Source organism: Dermochelys coriacea, chromosome 2, assembly GCF_009764565.3.
Source record: "Dermochelys coriacea isolate rDerCor1 chromosome 2, rDerCor1.pri.v4, whole genome shotgun sequence".
NCBI lineage: Eukaryota > Metazoa > Chordata > Testudines > Dermochelyidae > Dermochelys > Dermochelys coriacea.
The window spans coordinates 41,079,468-41,096,375 of NC_050069.1; the positions used below are offsets into that span (position 1 = coordinate 41,079,468).

At 44.6% G+C, this 16,908-nt stretch overlaps 1 protein-coding gene across 7 annotated transcripts in view; it reads left to right on the plus strand.

The window, feature by feature from the left end:
* The window catches only part of STK3 (serine/threonine kinase 3), a 294,078-nt gene that overhangs the window by 111,678 nt on the left and 165,492 nt on the right, over positions 1 to 16,908 (plus strand). The gene's annotated exons all lie outside the window — the stretch shown is intronic.

Sequence of the window (16,908 nt, forward strand, 5' to 3'; positions counted from 1 at the left end):
AAACAGCATCCAAAGGTCATCATTCCAAAGAGAAGCTTACAGTAGTTAATGGGTATTAAATTACTGGTAACAGTTGTGTAAAAAAAACAAACCCAAAACTGCTACTAGTGTTAAGGTTACATATTTTTGTCATTCTAAAGCAATTGGAGTACAGTTTTGATACCATACCACGTTATTTCATTTGTACGTTTTGTCATTTGTTACATTTAAAAAACGTTCAAAAAGCACATAAACAGGTAATTTAACATATAAACCCACTGTTATATTCATTTTCCCCCTCAAAAACATTTTTAAAAAATCTGCATTTATGTTCACTTGTTTCACTCTGCAACCTGTCTCCACTAAATTTTTTTTCCTCTTTAAATTCGATTGAAACCATTGGTGGAGCTATCTTTAAGTGGACAGATGTTCTTGCTCAAGATCCTGATGTAGGATCAAGACCTGATGAAGTATTCTGAATTTCATTCATCTTCAGTTGTAAACAGACAAGTGTAGTTTTTTGTCCTTTTTATTTCCTGGATGTGGTTTTGATTTAGGATGAAAACAGTTCTGGGGAATTCTTACATTAAGTATAGAGAATGAGACTGAAGGATGTTACTAAACTCTTAAATGTTATAAAACCTATATTTTGAGCTAAATTACTTGATACTGTCCTTTTTAAATATAACGTGACATAACAGGAAGCCAGAAAACTCAAAACTCAAAAAGAAGCACCTTTCATCATGAGAAAATAGTGATTTTTAGTTTAATCAATATTGGCATCTATGACACTAATGGAGTGAAAGTCTTCTGCAAGAGGAAAACAGTTTTTATTCTGCTTTGATAATTTAATTTGCAGAGGAAAATGTGGTAATTTCAAAAATTTGTTTAAAAATATTTTTCTTGACTTCTAAATCATATTAAAGGAGGTTAAAAACTGATTTGTGATCTTACATGGAATTTCAGTATTAACAGATACACTGATAACTACTTATAGGTTTCAGAGTAGCAGCCGTGTTAGTCTGTATACACAAAAAGAAAAGGAGTACTTGTGGCACCTTAGAGACTAAAATTTATTTGAACATAAGCTTTCGTGAGCATCCGATGAAGTGAGCTGTAGCTCACGAAAGCTTATGCTCAAGTAAATTTGTTAGTCTAAGGTGCCACAAGTACTCCTTTTCTTTTTGATAACTACTTAGTGTCTTAGACACCTTGAGAGTGACTCAGAAATGCCAGTTTTTTTTAAATGTCTTTCCCAGTTTATTCATGGTATTTTGTCATCTTTCAGATTGCAGAGAAATTAGCACAGTTTTTCTTAGCCTTTTGGAAAAGTTGAAGTTTATGGAGTTTTTACAACATCTCAATAATGTATTGCAATAAACTTAATGAAGTTTACAGAAACATTACTGTTCACTGTCTATTTGAGCCTATGGGCTGGAAACAATAGGCATTTAAGTCAATGGAAAATTTCTCATTGACTTCATGGGCATTGGATCAGGCCCCAAATGAGAATTGGCAGTAGTTCAGAGATAAATGGTAACCATGAACTTTCATATGAATTTCAAACCACAGATCTCAGTTCAAGGCAACCCTAGACTTTTGACAAAAAGGAGTAGTCATTTAATCATCCAGATAGTTATGGCAGTATTTTGTTCCAAGTTAGAAAATGCCACCTGTATCCGGGGGAGGGAGGATGTTTGTTTGATCGGACTAAAATTAATTATGCCCAACCTCCTGGATTTGGAGGGAGAGGGCTGAGAGCAAGAGTGAGCCATTTCTCAGTACATGGAGGAATATGCTGGGAGGAAGAAAGGGGTATCTCCACCTTCCATTGCCTGGCTGGGGGTCGATTGGTTATTACTCCCTCCTCCTCTATACATTTAAAACCTGCCTGGACTTTCAGGAGCCATCTTTCTTTATGGCTGTCCTATCCTCCCTGCCTGTTGTTGCTGTGATTCCAGGATGTTGTGGGTCTGACCAATCATCTGCGCTTAGGATCAGGAAGGAATGTGTTCCCCATTGGGTCAAATTGGCAGAGATATAGTGGGTTTTTCACCTTCTTAGCATTGTGAAAGTCCTGTCAGGTAAAAGGAGTAGGAATGGGAAGTTAATAAGAGATAATACTGGCAATGTTTTGTTGTCGTAGCCTGCGGCTGGTGTCCAGTGTGGATAAAAGCTAAAAAGTGATAGCTCCCAGAGGTAAATGAGACCCAGGATTTGCTGGTGCCTGTAAAGAGAAAGGGAGACTTGAAATCTTTTCAGATGGAGGTCCCTGTTGATACCATCTATCCCCCTTGTGGGAGTGAAGGCAAGGGGATTCAAAAGTAAGCTGATTCTAGGGGAAGATGGAAGAGGATGTTCCCCAAGTTATTGATTTATATGGTGGGAACACCTGTAACCACACTGGATCCAGTTAAATGAGCAGTATGTGAGAGGGGGTGGGCAAGTACACTCTGCCCTTTTGTTAAGTTAATAAAGCTGCACCCTGATGCTTAAATCCATTCATGTCTTTCATTCCCCTGCATTTCCTGATCAAAGGTCATCATGACCTTTCATGACCTTGATGAGGAATTTTCTTCTTGCTTTCTTTACTCAAACCTTTGATATAACATGTCAACTCTCCGCTGGTTGGGAGGCATGAGATGCGATGTCCTGAGGTTGGGGGTTCCACGACCACCACTCCCAAGAGGAGAAGGCGGGTGGTGGTGGTCGGGGACTCTCTCCTCCGGGGGACTGAGTCATCTATCTGCCGCCCTGACCGGGAAAACCGAGAAGTCTGCTGCTTGCCAGGGGCTAAGATTCGTGATGTGACGGAGAGACTGCCGAGACTCATCAAGCCCTCGGATCGCTACCCCTTCCTGCTTCTCCACGTGGGCACCAATGATACTGCCAAGAATGACCTTGAGCGGATCACTGCGGACTACGTGGCTCTGGGAAGAAGGATAAAGGAGTTGGAGGCGCAAGTGGTGTTCTCGTCCATCCTCCCCGTGGAAGGAAAAGGCCTGGGTAGGGACCGTCGAATCGTGGAGGTCAACGAATGGCTACGCAGGTGGTGTCGGAGAGAAGGCTTTGGATTCTTTGACCATGGGATGGTGTTCCATGAAGGAGGAGTGCTGGGCAGAGACGGGCTCCATCTTACGAAGAGAGGGAAGAACATCTTTGCCAGCAGGCTGGCTAACCTAGTGAGGAGGGCTTTAAACTAGGTTCACCGGGGGAAGGAGACCAAAGCCCTGAGGTAAGTGGGAAAGCGGGATACCGGGAGGAAGCACAGGCAGGAATGTCTGTGAGGGGAGGGCTCCTGCCTCATACTGGGAATGAGGGGCGATCAACAGGTTATCTCAAGTGCTTATATACAAATGCACAAAGCCTTGGAAACAAGCAGGGAGAACTGGAGGTCCTGGTGATGTCAAGGAATTATGACGTGATTGGAATAACAGAGACTTGGTGGGATAACTCACATGACTGGAGTACAGTCATGGATGGTTATAAACTGTTCAGGAAGGACAGGCAGGGCAGAAAAGGTGGGGGAGTAGCACTGTATGTAAGGGAGCAGTATGACTGCTCAGAGCTCCGGTACGAAACTGTGGAAAAACCTGAGTGTCTCTGGATTAAGTTTAGAAGTGTGTGCAACAAGAGTGATGTCATGGTGGGAGTCTGCTATAGACCACCGGACCAGGGGGATGAGGTGGATGAGGCTTTCTTCCGGCAACTCACGGAAGCTACTAGATCGCATGCCCTGATTCTCATGGGTGACTTTAATTTTCCTGATATCTGCTGGGAGAGCAATACAGCGGTGCATAGACAATCCAGGAAGTTTTTGGAAAGCGTAGGGGACAATTTCCTGGTGCAAGTGCTAGGGGAGCCAACTAGGGGGAGCGCTTTTCTTGACCTGCTGCTCACAAACCGGGTAGAATTAGTGGGGGAAGCAAAAGTGGATGGGAATCTGGGAGGCAGTGACCATGAGTTGGTTGAGTTCAGGATCCTGACGCAGGGAAGAAAGGTAAGCAGCAGGATACGGACCCTGGACTTCAGGAAAGCAGACTTTGACTCCCTCAGGGAACAGATGGCCAGGATCCCCTGGGGGACTAACATGAAAGGGAAGGGAGTCCAGGAGAGCTGGCTGTATTTCAAGGAATCCCTGTTGAGGTTACAGGGACAAACCATCCCGATGAGTCGAAAGAATAGTAAATATGGCAGGCGACCAGCTTGGCTTAATGGTGAAATCTTAGCGGATCTTAAACATAAAAAGAAGCTTACAAGAAGTGGAAGCTTGGACATATGACCAGGGAAGAGTATAAAAATATTGCTCGGGCATGTAGGAAAGATATCAGGAGGGCCAAATCGCACCTGGAGCTGCAGCTAGCAAGAGATGTCAAGAGTAACAAGAAGGGTTTCTTCAGGTATGTTGGCAACAAGAAGAAAGCCAAGGAAAGTGTGGGCCCCTTACTGAATGAGGGAGGCAAGCTAGTGACAGAGGATGTGGAAAAAGCTAATGTACTCAATGCTTTTTTTGCCTCTGTTTTCACTAACAAGGTCAGCTCCCAGACTGCTGTGCTGGGCATCACAAAATGGGGAAGAGATGGCCAGCCCTCTGTAGAGATAGAGGTGGTTAGGGACTATTTAGAAAAGCTGGACGTGCACAAGTCCATGGGGCCGGACGAATTGCATCCGAGAGTGCTGAGGGAATTGGCGGCTGTGATTGCAGAGCCCTTGGCCATTATCTTTGAAAACTCGTGGCGAACGGGGGAAGTCCCAGATGACTGGAAAAAGGCTAATGTACTGCCCATCTTTAAAAAAGGGAAGAAGGAGGATCCTGGGAACTACAGGCCGGTCAGCCTCACCTCAGTCCCTGGAAAAATCATGGAGCAGGTCCTCAAAGAATCAATCCTGAAGCACTTAGAGGAGAGGAAAGTGATCAGGAACAGTCAGCATGGATTCACCAAGGGAAGGTCATGCCTGACTAATCTAATCGCCTTTTATGATGAGATTACTGGTTCTGTGGATGAAGGGAAAGCAGTGGATGTATTGTTTCTTGACTTTAGCAAAGCTTTTGACACGGTCTCCCACAGCATTCTTGTCAGCAAGTTAAGGAAGTATGGGCTGGATGAATGCACTATAAGGTGGGTAGAAAGCTGGCTAGATTGTCGGGCTCAACGGGTAGTGATCAATGGCTCCATGTCTAGTTGGCAGCCGGTGTCAAGTGGAGTGCCCCAGGGGTCGGTCCTGGGGCCCGTTTTGTTCAATATCTTCATAAATGATCTGGAGGATGGTGTGGATTGCACTCTCAGCAAATTTGCGGATGATACTAAACTGGGAGGAGTGGTAGATACGCTGGAGGGGAGGGATAGGATACAGAAGGACCTAGACAAATTGGAAGATTGGGCCAAAAGAAATCTAATGAGGTTCAATAAGGATAAGTGCAGGGTCCTGCACTTAGGATGGAAGAATCCAATGCACCGCTACAGACTAGGGACCGAATGGCTCGGCAGCAGTTCTGCGGAAAAGGACCTAGGGGTGACAGTGGACGAGAAGCTGGATATGAGTCAGCAGTGTGCCCTTGTTGCCAAGAAGGCCAATGGCATTTTGGGATGTATAAGTAGGGGCATAGCGAGCAGATCGAGGGACGTGATCGTTCCCCTCTATTCGACACTGGTGAGGCCTCATCTGGAGTACTGTGTCCAGTTTTGGGCCCCACACTACAAGAAGGATGTGGATAAATTGGAAAGAGTACAGCGAAGGGCAACAAAAATGATTAGGGGTCTAGAGCACATGACTTACGAGGAGAGGCTGAGGGAGCTGGGATTGTTTAGTCTGCAGAAGAGAAGAATGAGGGGGGATTTGATAGCTGCTTTCAACTACCTGAAAGGGGGTTTCAAAGAGGATGGCTCTAGACTGTTCTCAATGGTAGCAGATGACAGAACGAGGAGTAATGGTCTCAAGTTGCAATGGGGGAGGTTTAGATTGGATATTAGGAAAAACTTTTTCACTAAGAGGGTGGTGAAACACTGGAATGCGTTACCTAGGGAGGTGGTAGAATCTCCTTCCTTAGAGGTTTTTAAGGTCAGGCTTGACAAAGCCCTGGCTAGGATGATTTAACTGGGACTTGGTCCTGCTTTGAGCAGGGGGTTGGACTAGATGACCTTCTGGGGTCCCTTCCAACCCTGATATTCTATGATTCTATGATTCTATGTGTCCTTCAATATTATCAGTCCTTATTTTGTTTCTAATAAGTTAAATAAATGAGCGGTCAGCTACAGATATCTGGAGCAAGAGTCATCCATGGGTGAAAAGAAAAGGAGGATTGTGACTTGAGGCACCTTAGAGACTAACAAATTTATTTGAGCATAAGCTTTCGTGAGCTACATCTCACTTCATCGGATGCATAAATTTGTTAGTCTAAAGGTGCCACAAGTATGCCTTTTCTTTTTGTGAATACAGACTGACACGGCTGCTACTCTGAAATCCATCTGTCAAGGTTCCTTCCCCACTCTGAACTCTAGGGTACAGATGTGGGGACCTGCATGAAAAACCCCCTAAGCTTATTTTTACCAGCTTAGGTTAAACTTCCCCAAGGTACAAACTATTTTACCTTTTGCCCTTGGACTTTATTGCTGCCACCACCAAGTATCTAACAAATATATATCAGGGAAAGAGCCTGCTTGGAAATATCTTTCCCCCCAGAATCCTCCCAAACCCTGCACCCCCTTTCTTGGGGAAGGCTTGATAAAAATCCTCACCAATTTGCATAGGTGAACACCGACCCAAACCCTTGGATCTTAAGAACAATGAAAAAGCAATCAGGTTCTTAAAAGAAGAATTTTAATTGAAGTAAAAGAATCACCTCTGTAAAATCAGGATGGTAAATACCTTACAAGGTAATTAGATTCACAACAGAGAATCCCTCTAGGCAAAACCTTAAGTTACAAAAAGACACAAACGGGAATATACATTCCATTCAGCACAACTTATTTTATCAGCCATTTAAACAAAACAGAATCTAACGCATATCTAGCTAGATTGCTTACTAAGTTCTAAGACTCCATTCCTTTTCTGTTTCCGGCAAAAGCATCACACAGACAGAGAGAGCCTTTGTTTCTCCATCTCCCCCCCCAGCTTTTGAAAGTATCTTGTCTCCTCATTGGTCATTTTGGTCAGATGCCAGCGAGGTTATCCTAGCTTCTTAACCCTTTACAAGTGAAAGGGTTTTTCCTCTGGCCAGGAGGGATTTTAAAGGTGTTCATCCTTCCCTTTATATTTGACACCATCCATGGGTGGTTAGGTTAGCCTTGATTGTGTATTCTCTAGAGACACTCTTAAGTAATCTATTTTGAAGTTATGATTCTTGTTTTTTTTTTTAAAAGGTATTAGTGTTCTAGTTAAGCAAAGTACACTGTATTTGATGAGCTTGGATATCTCAGATATTTTTTCAATAGAAATTATTGCTCAGCTTTTCTCGTGCAAAATGAATATATAGGCTCAACCAGACCATCTCCCCTTGTCACCTCTGTTAGAAGAGTGTGTGTGTGAGAGAGAGATCTATAACTCTTGGGCCTGGTCTACACGGGGGGGGGGCAGGAAATCGATCCAAGATACGCAACTTCAGCTATGAGAATAGCATAGCTGAAGTCGACGTATCTTAGATAGACTTAGAATCACTTACTTCACGTCCTCGTGGCGCAGGATCGACGACCACTGCTCCCCTGTCGACTCCGCTTCCGCCTCCACCTCTTGCCATGGTGGAGTTCCGGAGTCAACGGCAGAGCAATCAGGGATCGATTTATCGTGTCTACACTAGATGTGATAAATTGATCCCCGATAGATCGATCACTACCTGCCGATCCGGGATCCTTGGACTTTTCAGGAGGCAAACTTCCTTTCTTTCCTGAAAGGTTGCTCTCTGCACTCCATTGCCAGCTGGTAATTAGTTGCATCCTCTACCTCATTCTTGCATGTAACATTTATGTGCTCTGAAATACAAAAAACTTTATATAATCCACCCTTTTCTCCTATCCCTATAGTCTGCTTCTCTGCCACACCTGGTTTCTGTGGCTAAATATATTGTTACCAGCTTAGAGATTGCTGCAGCATCATTTTGCACTGAAGGTGCGACAAGGCTCTATGACGTGGGTCCCAAAGAAGAAAATAGGTACAATTTTAAAATGTTAGTGTGCTGAGTGCCCCTTTTAGCCTGGTTATTAGGGGTCACATTTCTAAAGCTGATGGAATTTCACTAAATTCCTTTGTGGGTCACCTTTAAGGGAAAACTGTTACAGTATCTCAGATAATTATTTAAAGGCAATTGATTTTTTTTTTCCTCAAGTGATTCAGCATTTCCATAAGAATGTTATATCTGCTTATTTTTGGAAGTTTGTTGACTGAAGTGATAATGTATTTAGTGTAAGTAGGCAATGCCAAAACAGCCAAAAGAAAAATTGTGACATGTTCACATATTGCCTAACCTTGCTCCTACCAGTCCTTGTGACTCATTGTTCCTTTCAGAAAGGCTTATGTTCCTGTAAATTCCACCTGGTAAAATGTCTCATAACATCACCAATATCAAAAAATGACAAAACCACCAAGCTGTAGAAAAATGACTGCCAAACATCTTCAATAACATTCCAACTGTACTGGAGAAAGTGACAAGAAAAAGCAAACTGATAGTAAACCGAGGGTATGTCTATATTGCAGCTCAGAGAGTGCTTCCCAGCCCTGGTAGTAAGACATGCACTAGCTTGGTTTGCGGTAGTGAGATAGAAATAGTCTGCATGTTTTGGCACCAGTGGAGGCTTGTGCTAGCCACCTGAGCTTAGACCAGGGTTGGGCAAACTTTTTGGCCTGAGGGCCAAATCTGGGTATGGAAATTGTATGGCGGACAATGAATGCTCATGAAATTGGGGGTTGGGATGCAGGAGGGGGTGAGGACTCCAGCTGGGGGTGTGGGCTTTAGGCAGAGAGTTGGGGGTGCAGGGAAGGGGGCTCTGGGTTGGGGCATGGGGTTGGGGTGTGTGGGGTGATGAGGGCTCCGGTTGGGGGTGTGGGCTCTGGTGTGGGGCAGGGGATGAGGGATTTGGGGGCAGGAGGATGCTCCAGGCTGGGACTGAGGGGTTTGAAAGGTGGGAGAGGGGTCAGGGCTGGGGCAGGGGGTTGGGGTATGGGAGAAGGTCAGAGGTGCAGGCTCCAAGTGGCGCTTACCTCAGGCAGCTCCCAGAAGCAGCGGCATGTTCCCGTTTCATGGTTCCTGGCCAATGGGAGCTGCAGAGCCGGTGCTTGGGGTGGAGACAGTGTGCGGAGCCTCCTGGCTGCCTCTACGTGTAGGAGCTGGAGGGGGGACGTGCTGCTGTTTTCGGGAGCTGTGCAGAGCGGGGCAAGCTCCTGACCCCATTCCCTGGCAGGAACTAGAGGGACAGATTAAAAGATCTGACAGGCTGGATGCAGCCTGCAGGCCATTGTTTACTCAGAGGGTCCAGTGTGCTTGAGAGCCTGAGCTTCTGCCTGAGTAGCAACATCCATGCTGCTATTTTTAGTGCATTAACCGGGCTGGGAGGCTTGCTCCCACCTGCAGTGTAGACGTACCCCAAAAGGCTCTATGGCAGTCACCCAGCATTCAAGCCCAAACAATATACCTAACCTACTCTCGGAGCAGAAAACAAAGCAGACGGGTGCAGTTCCTTTGCTAAACTGCTGCTGGGTATGTGATGTGTTCTTAGGTTATGTGAAATTTACAGGCGTGTCACCCTGAATGAAAGGAAGAATAAGCCACAAAAATTTTTGGAGGAAGAAATTCCATGTGATCTATGAGGATTCTCATTTTTCTTGTGGCATATCCTAATTCTACTAATTACATTATCACACCAGTAAAATCATCCATAAAAGAAACTTTGGTAAAAAAAAAAAAAAAGTTTTCAGTCTGGACTTCACTTATATTGCTGGCATACTAAATATAATCAAAGGAAAAATCGGATGCATATCCATCCTCTCTATGAGGACTAAATCCTCAGCTCAGCACAAGGCTGACTAGATGTTCTGGGCAGTTGCATAGGGGGGCAGAAGAGATCCCACTCAGTCATGTCATAGGCTAGTTCAGTCCAATTGCTGTAGTAGCAACTCAGTATTAGGTTGTCCAATGTATTCCTCACTTTGAGACTGATTGTCAGAGGTTCTGCATAATGGTGTATCCTCTGGACTTGTTCTGCACCCTCCTGCATTATACAATGTTGATCGGGGAGAGCCTGTCTAATCCTCCACAAATCCGGATTCCATAGCTGGGGGCCAGAATTTTCCCCAAAGCACTGTATGAAAAGATGCTCCTAAATATCTTCTATTTGTAGATCAGAACTGGAAGCATAAAACTGGAAAGTTCAGGACAGGATGGAATCTCTGTTATAGTCAAGACAAAGGAAAACACAGTTTAAGTTGAAAAGTAAGACTAATTTAAATTCAAGGGTTTGTACTCTGACATCTCTTAGCCTGTAAAAGAGAATATCTGGAAGAATGCTTTCATGATTAAAACTCAAGAGTAGGAGTCAGTTGACCTGAGTATTATTTCTACCTCTGCCCTGTATTTTCTTTGAAACCTGGCTGGGCAAGTCACAAGTCACAGTCTCTCAAGTATACAGGGTGTGTGGAAGAAGGTGTGAAAATAGGAGAGAGGTGGGGGAAAAGGCCTTGTCTAATTAAGATTTCCCCCCCCCGCCCTAAAATTTCTCAGTCTCTACCACTGGGCTGCTACTAGCCCAAGCACAGGGAGCAGTGATGAGAGCACTAGTGTACATAAGGTGCTAGCAGCTGCTAGCATGTTAACTACTGTTATCTAGACTGCCTAGAGCACTGTCTATGTTAGCACTGCCACCAGTGGAACTGTACTAGTGCTAGTAATGGTGGGGAAATTTTAGGAAAAAAGTCTAAGTGGAGGCACAGCCAAAGTAAGTGGCTAAGGGTGATACACTGGGTAAGCAAACAGAATGGGGATATAGGAAGAGATGAGGGCACAATGTAAATGTGCTTTCTGTGCACCCACTGGGTAGCCAGACACAAACTGGTGAAAATTTATTCAAGTTAAAATAATACATGTATTTTTTTAAAATGTAGGATGAGATCTGCCAAGGTATTTAAAGATATTCTCTATCCTTTTTAAAAATAGGGGGATAAGATATTTCACAGACCAAAAATAGAAACACATGATCAAGACATTTCTGTGAGCTAGAAATTTTATTTTAATCTTCTGAGTTGGGGTCTAGTTCTGTTTCTCCAGTGACTGCTTTGCAAATTTCTTGAAAGGAAACAGAGGTAGGTGGAAGCCAAATCACAGAGTAGGTTTTGAAGGTGAACTGGTGAAGCTTAAATTTTATATGGAAAAGATGTGAAGGCAGTAATAGGAAGTAGAAAGGTGAGATGAGTTTGGAAGAGGAACAAGATTTGTCAGTCATGTTTTGGTTGGATTGCAGAAGAGAGAGCTGGGGAAATGGGAGGCTGGGGAGTCGTCTAGCAGTTCTCAAACTGTGGGTTGGGACTCCAGAGTGGGTCGAGACCCTGTTTTAATGGGGTCGTCAAGGTGGCATTAGAATTCCTGGTGCCCGGGCCTGAAGCCAAAGCCTGAGGGCTTCGGCCCTGGGTGGCAGGACTCAGGTTACAGCCCCACACCTGGGGCTGAAGCCCTCAAGCTTCAGCTTCAGCCCCCACTCCAGGGTGGTGGGGCTCAGGCTTCAGCTTTGCCCACTCCCACAACCCCGCTCGGGGTGGCAGGGCTTGGACTTTGGCTTCGCCCCCCCCACCACCACCTGGGGCAGTGAGGCTTAGGCTTCGGTCCCCCTTCCCGAGGTCATGTATTAATTTTTTGTTGTCAGAAGGGCGTCGCAGTGCATTGAAGTTTGAGAAACCCTGGAGTAGATGGTTACAGTAGCCAAAGTATGAGATAGTTAGCATGTTGGACTAATGATTTGACAATTGGGATTGACAGAAGGTCTTTTAGAGACACTAAGTGAGAAACCTGGATGTGAGGGACAAAGAAAAGGAGTCAAAGATGACTCTAAGGTTGCTAGTCTGTTAATATGAAGGATTGTGAAGTTAATAACAGAAAGGATTTAGAGGAGAGGTGTTAGCAGGAAAATAAACTCTGTTTAGATTTGTTGAGCTAGAGATGACAGCAAATCATTCAGGAGGCTATGAAGAAAGGAAAAATAGTCCAGTGGTTAAGGCACCACCCTGAGACTCAGGAGGCTGGGGATTCACTTTCTTGCTCTGTCATGGACTTCATGTCTGCCCTTGCACAAATCACTTTGGTCTGGTCCGCACTTAAAAGTTAGGTCAATAAGCTATATTGGTCAGAGGTGTGAAAAATGTATACCCTGATTGATGTAATTATGCCAACCTAACCTTAACTCCATGGTGTAGATGCAGCCATGTCGACAGAAAATGCTTCTGTTGAAGCGATAGTCATTCAGGGAGTTGTATTCCTACACCAATTGGATAATTCCATTCCATCTACGCTATGGGGTTATGCTGGCATAGCTATGTTGCTGTAGCTATGTGAATATAGTCTTTGTAGTGTAGGTGTTCCCTCACTCTCTCTGTATCTCAGTGATTCACCTGTAAAATTGACATAATAGTGCTTTCCTATCTCAGGGATGTTGTGAAGAGGATTATTCCCAGATTTTACAGTAATGGGGGCCATATAAGTGGCTAAGATAGATACACCCGTTAGATAAGGGTGACTTGCCCAGGAGTTTTGTAACAAGGCTGAGACTCACCAGTGCGGTGCCTCCAGCTGGTCATCCTGGGCATTAGCTCTCCAGCCTCCAGAGTGCCCTCTGCAGGCCAGTGTCCTGCTTGCCTCAGGCCCCCATGTCCCTCCCAGACCCCAGTACCCCTTCCCTCGGGGTTCTGCCCTCTGTAGTCCCCCTACAGTCTCTGGGTCTTCCTACCCCAGGGAATCCCCACCCTCTATCCCCACCTTGTCTCAGCAGCTATTGCCAGTCCTCATCTTGCCCCCGCACACTGGGGCAGACTGCAGTCTGTACTACTCATCATTGCAAGGAGGGTTTGGACCTGCTGCCTTTGCCTAAGCTTGGGCTGCCCCTCTGCAACCCCAGTACCTGCTTTAGGCCTTCAGCAAGGCCTGCAGACTGGGGGTTTTCCAGCCTGGAGCTCCCCAGCCCTGCTTCACTCTAGGTACCTTGGTGAGTTCCCAAGCAGCCAGGCCCATCTCTCTCTACAGCTAGAGAGAGACTGCCTGAGCTCCTGGCTCATAGCCTTTTATAGGGCTAGCTGTGGCCTGATTGGGGCATGGCCCCAGCTGTGGCTGCCTTCTCCATCAGCCTAGCTTTTGGCTCCCCCAAGGCAGCCCTTTCCCCAGGCTGTTTTAACCCCGTCAGGGCCAGAGTGGGTGACTACCCTGCTGCAGGTATGTATGTGTAATAGGTTCAAGAATGCCTGTATGAAAGCGATAGTTAAAGCAATGGGAGGGTGGGGGGCGTACAAGATGACCTCTGGCGTGAGTACAAGGTATGAAGACGAGAAGATGATTTCAGGTGGAACCAGGCAGTACACCAACAAGGACTGAAGGAGACTGAAGGAGCAGTTAGAGAAGAGAAAAAAGAACGGAGCTGTACAAGCCCTGCGAAAAGGAAGTGATCAACGCTTTGAACAAACACTAGAATTTAGAGAAGATTTATTTTTCATTTGATTTATAGTAAAATGTTTAGTTAAGCAACATGTTGTGTAGACACAAATAAACCGGAAAGCTAATATTTCTGAATATTAACAATCTTCCATCAAAATGGTTTTTGAGATCAGATAAAATTATATAGGCTGACATATATATATAGATAATTTGTCTGCCTAAGCATCTTGTTCTTTTCTTTGGAAAAATAACCTCCTGTTCTTTAGTATTTCCTATATTGAGATGGGGTTCAATGTAAAGTTTAATTTCACGTTTCCCCCTGTAGTATAAACCATGATCTTGTATTTTAATTGAATATGTACTTTTGTACTGCATATACAGTATTTCACATAGTCTTTATACAATATTTTTGTATTACAAAAGTGCATCTAAAATAGTTCTGCAGACTAATATTGCAGGAGAAATAATAGGTCAAGATTTTAAAAAACAGGAGCCTACTGTTTTAGGGTTCTAAATCCAAGTTTAGGCACCTAAATAAGTGGCCTGGTTTTCAGTAGTGCTGATTACCCATTTTTATTTAAGTACGTAAATATGGATCTAGGAGCCTAAGTTTAAGATATATGTATTATTTACTTTGGTAGCTTGTATTTTTCACCATTTAAGAATAAATGGTCAGTCATTTTTTGACTATAAAGAAGTAAATTCTTTGATACGATTCTTAGCTGCTATGTAGTTAATTAAAATAACCTTGCCCCTAAATATGATGGCTCATATATTTAGACTTGTTTGTTCTGTGTGTCACACAGTTCAGTGTTTATGATCAAATAGGAGATGTATATTTTTAGCTCATTTTATGATGATACTATATAAACACTAGTTACAAGTAGACTGTTTTATCCTTGTGTTTCTTATAGCTACTGCAGAAATTATATGTTTAAATTTAAGATTATCTTGAGATAAGACTACAACTCAGCAGCTCAAAGTTCAAAAGAGATCATTACCTTCAAGGACAGAAGCAGCTGAGTTTGTCATCCTTTGCTTTATAGCAGTAGTACTTCATTTACACTGATAAACAATTAGTCTGGTACTGCAAACTAGTAGTTTAATGCCAGCATGGAGGCCTATCAGTAGTGCATAGTACTACTTTCATGCATCTGAGCTCAAGTGCCAGGCTGAGGATACCTTGTATTGGAGTAGAGTACCCCTCTCCAAGAAAGTAAAGAAAAATAACTTTCATTATAGCCGCAGGCGTATTACTTTTGTTAAATCAAATGGCCAGATTTGTTACTGTACGTTTCCTATTAGGTGAATAATGAACTGATTTATAAAATACAAGTATTTGAATTGAAATCAGTTATTTGGTACTGAAATATTTATTCTCTGAAAATTATAATCAGGGCCGTCCCTACCTGTTCTGGGGCCCTACACAGCCCACAGGCATCTGCAGGGTGGGAGGAAGCGGGGAGGGGGGCTGGCCCTAGGCCTCCGCAAGGGGTGGGGCTGGCTTGGGGAGCAGGAGGAATCACCCCCCAGCATTCACCAGCGGTGCAGCTGGGGCTAGGTTGCTGCACTCCCGCTGCCGGTGAGTGCTGCACTCCTTAGGGGAGTGGGAGCCCTGGGCAAGAGCTGGAGCAGGGGCTGGAGCAGCATGCAGCTGCGCAAGGCACCAGGAAATTTGGTGCCCTTGAGCCCTACACAGCTGCGTGTTTTGCGTATGGGTAAGGATGGCCCTGATTATAGTGAATATTTTGGTTGTACAACATTCAACACACATTGCTTTTCTTGAGAATATGAGTTTAATTTTAGATTAAGGTGTTTGAACAAGATACTGGGCATTGGTAAACTATCAAAAATATGTTCAGGGATTATGCTGAAAATCTCAAATTCGTGTCTCTCTCCTCTCCCCTCCCAGCAGTATTTCAAATATTTGTATGTATGCTATATAGATGGTACGAATAAATTGTCTCATTTTTTTACATCACTCTGTGCTCATTTCATTTTGTTTTTTCTTTCTCTGCTTCAAAGTTCCATTTATCTGTGTAGGATGATTACAATGAATGAGTACTATGATTTTGTGACCCCCTCCCCCCCACCTTCTTACATGGGGAAAAGTGGTGATCCCAACTGAACCTGGTTTGAGAAGTGAATAATGAAATTTTTTTTTTTTAAACCTTAGGTCTCTTTTAATATATGGTGTGCTGCTCTCTTTGCAACTATTTGTAATTCTATACAGTAATTGATGAAATACGTATTTAATATTAACATATGGCACTTCATTGATTAAAAACTCCCCCCCCACACACACCTTATTAGGGTGATAGTTCAGACTGATACCTCAGAAAGGTGTCTATTAATCTTTCTTTTCCTCCTCTTATGCAAGTAGCTCCTCAGTAGGGTAAAATCTAGGGTCATGAAAATCAGTGGCAAAATCTCTTTGACTTAAACAGGGCAAAGAAGGGACATATAGTGTGATTTTTTTTTCACTCTATACTCCAGAGGGAATTCTACACCAAAAAAATAAAAATTCTACACACAATATTTTAAAATTCTGCAAAATTCTGCATATTTTATTTGTCAATAAATGTGGAGGCTCCAGCATAGCAGAGGGGAGCACAGGCCACTGGCTGCGTGAAGATGGGATATCACCATTTCTTTCCACCTCCCCTGGGGGACACGGCCTTTTCAGTGAGGCTGCATCCGACTGTGGCATTGCAAGGGTCGGAGCCTTGCCCCACGACACTAGTTGCACCAAGATAGCAAGCAACAGTCTTGCACACACACCCAGCCCTGCCCCCTGATCCAGGTGTGGGGCAGGCAGGCTCAGCCTTGCAAGATCCAAGTGTGGAATGACTTAGTGTGGGGGAATCCAGGTGTGGGATAAGAAGGTTCTGCGTGGGGTAATCTGAGTGTGGGTGGCTTAGTGGGAGGTCCTGGTGTTGGCGGGTTCCGGGTGCAGGGGGAATCGGACTCTGTAGGGGGGTCCAAGTGAAGGTGGTCGGGGCTCAGCAGGTAGGGTTTGTGTGTGGGTGATGTGGGGCATCTGGGTGTGGGGGGTTCAGCAGGGGAGAGTGCGGCTTGGTGAGGCGGGGGTCTGGGTGCAACTGGTTGGGAGCAGTGGAGTAGGAATCTGGGTTTGGGGGCTCATTGGGGTGGTCCAGGTGCAGGGGGGCGGGGCTCATTGGGGTGGGGTTTGAGTGTGAGGGCTAAGTAAGGGATGGTCTGGGTGCAGGGTTGGGGGTCTGGATGCCCCGGCCCTGGCTGCTCCTAGCAAGTGAAAAGGAAGTCTGGTCCTCCCCCACACCCAGCCCAGA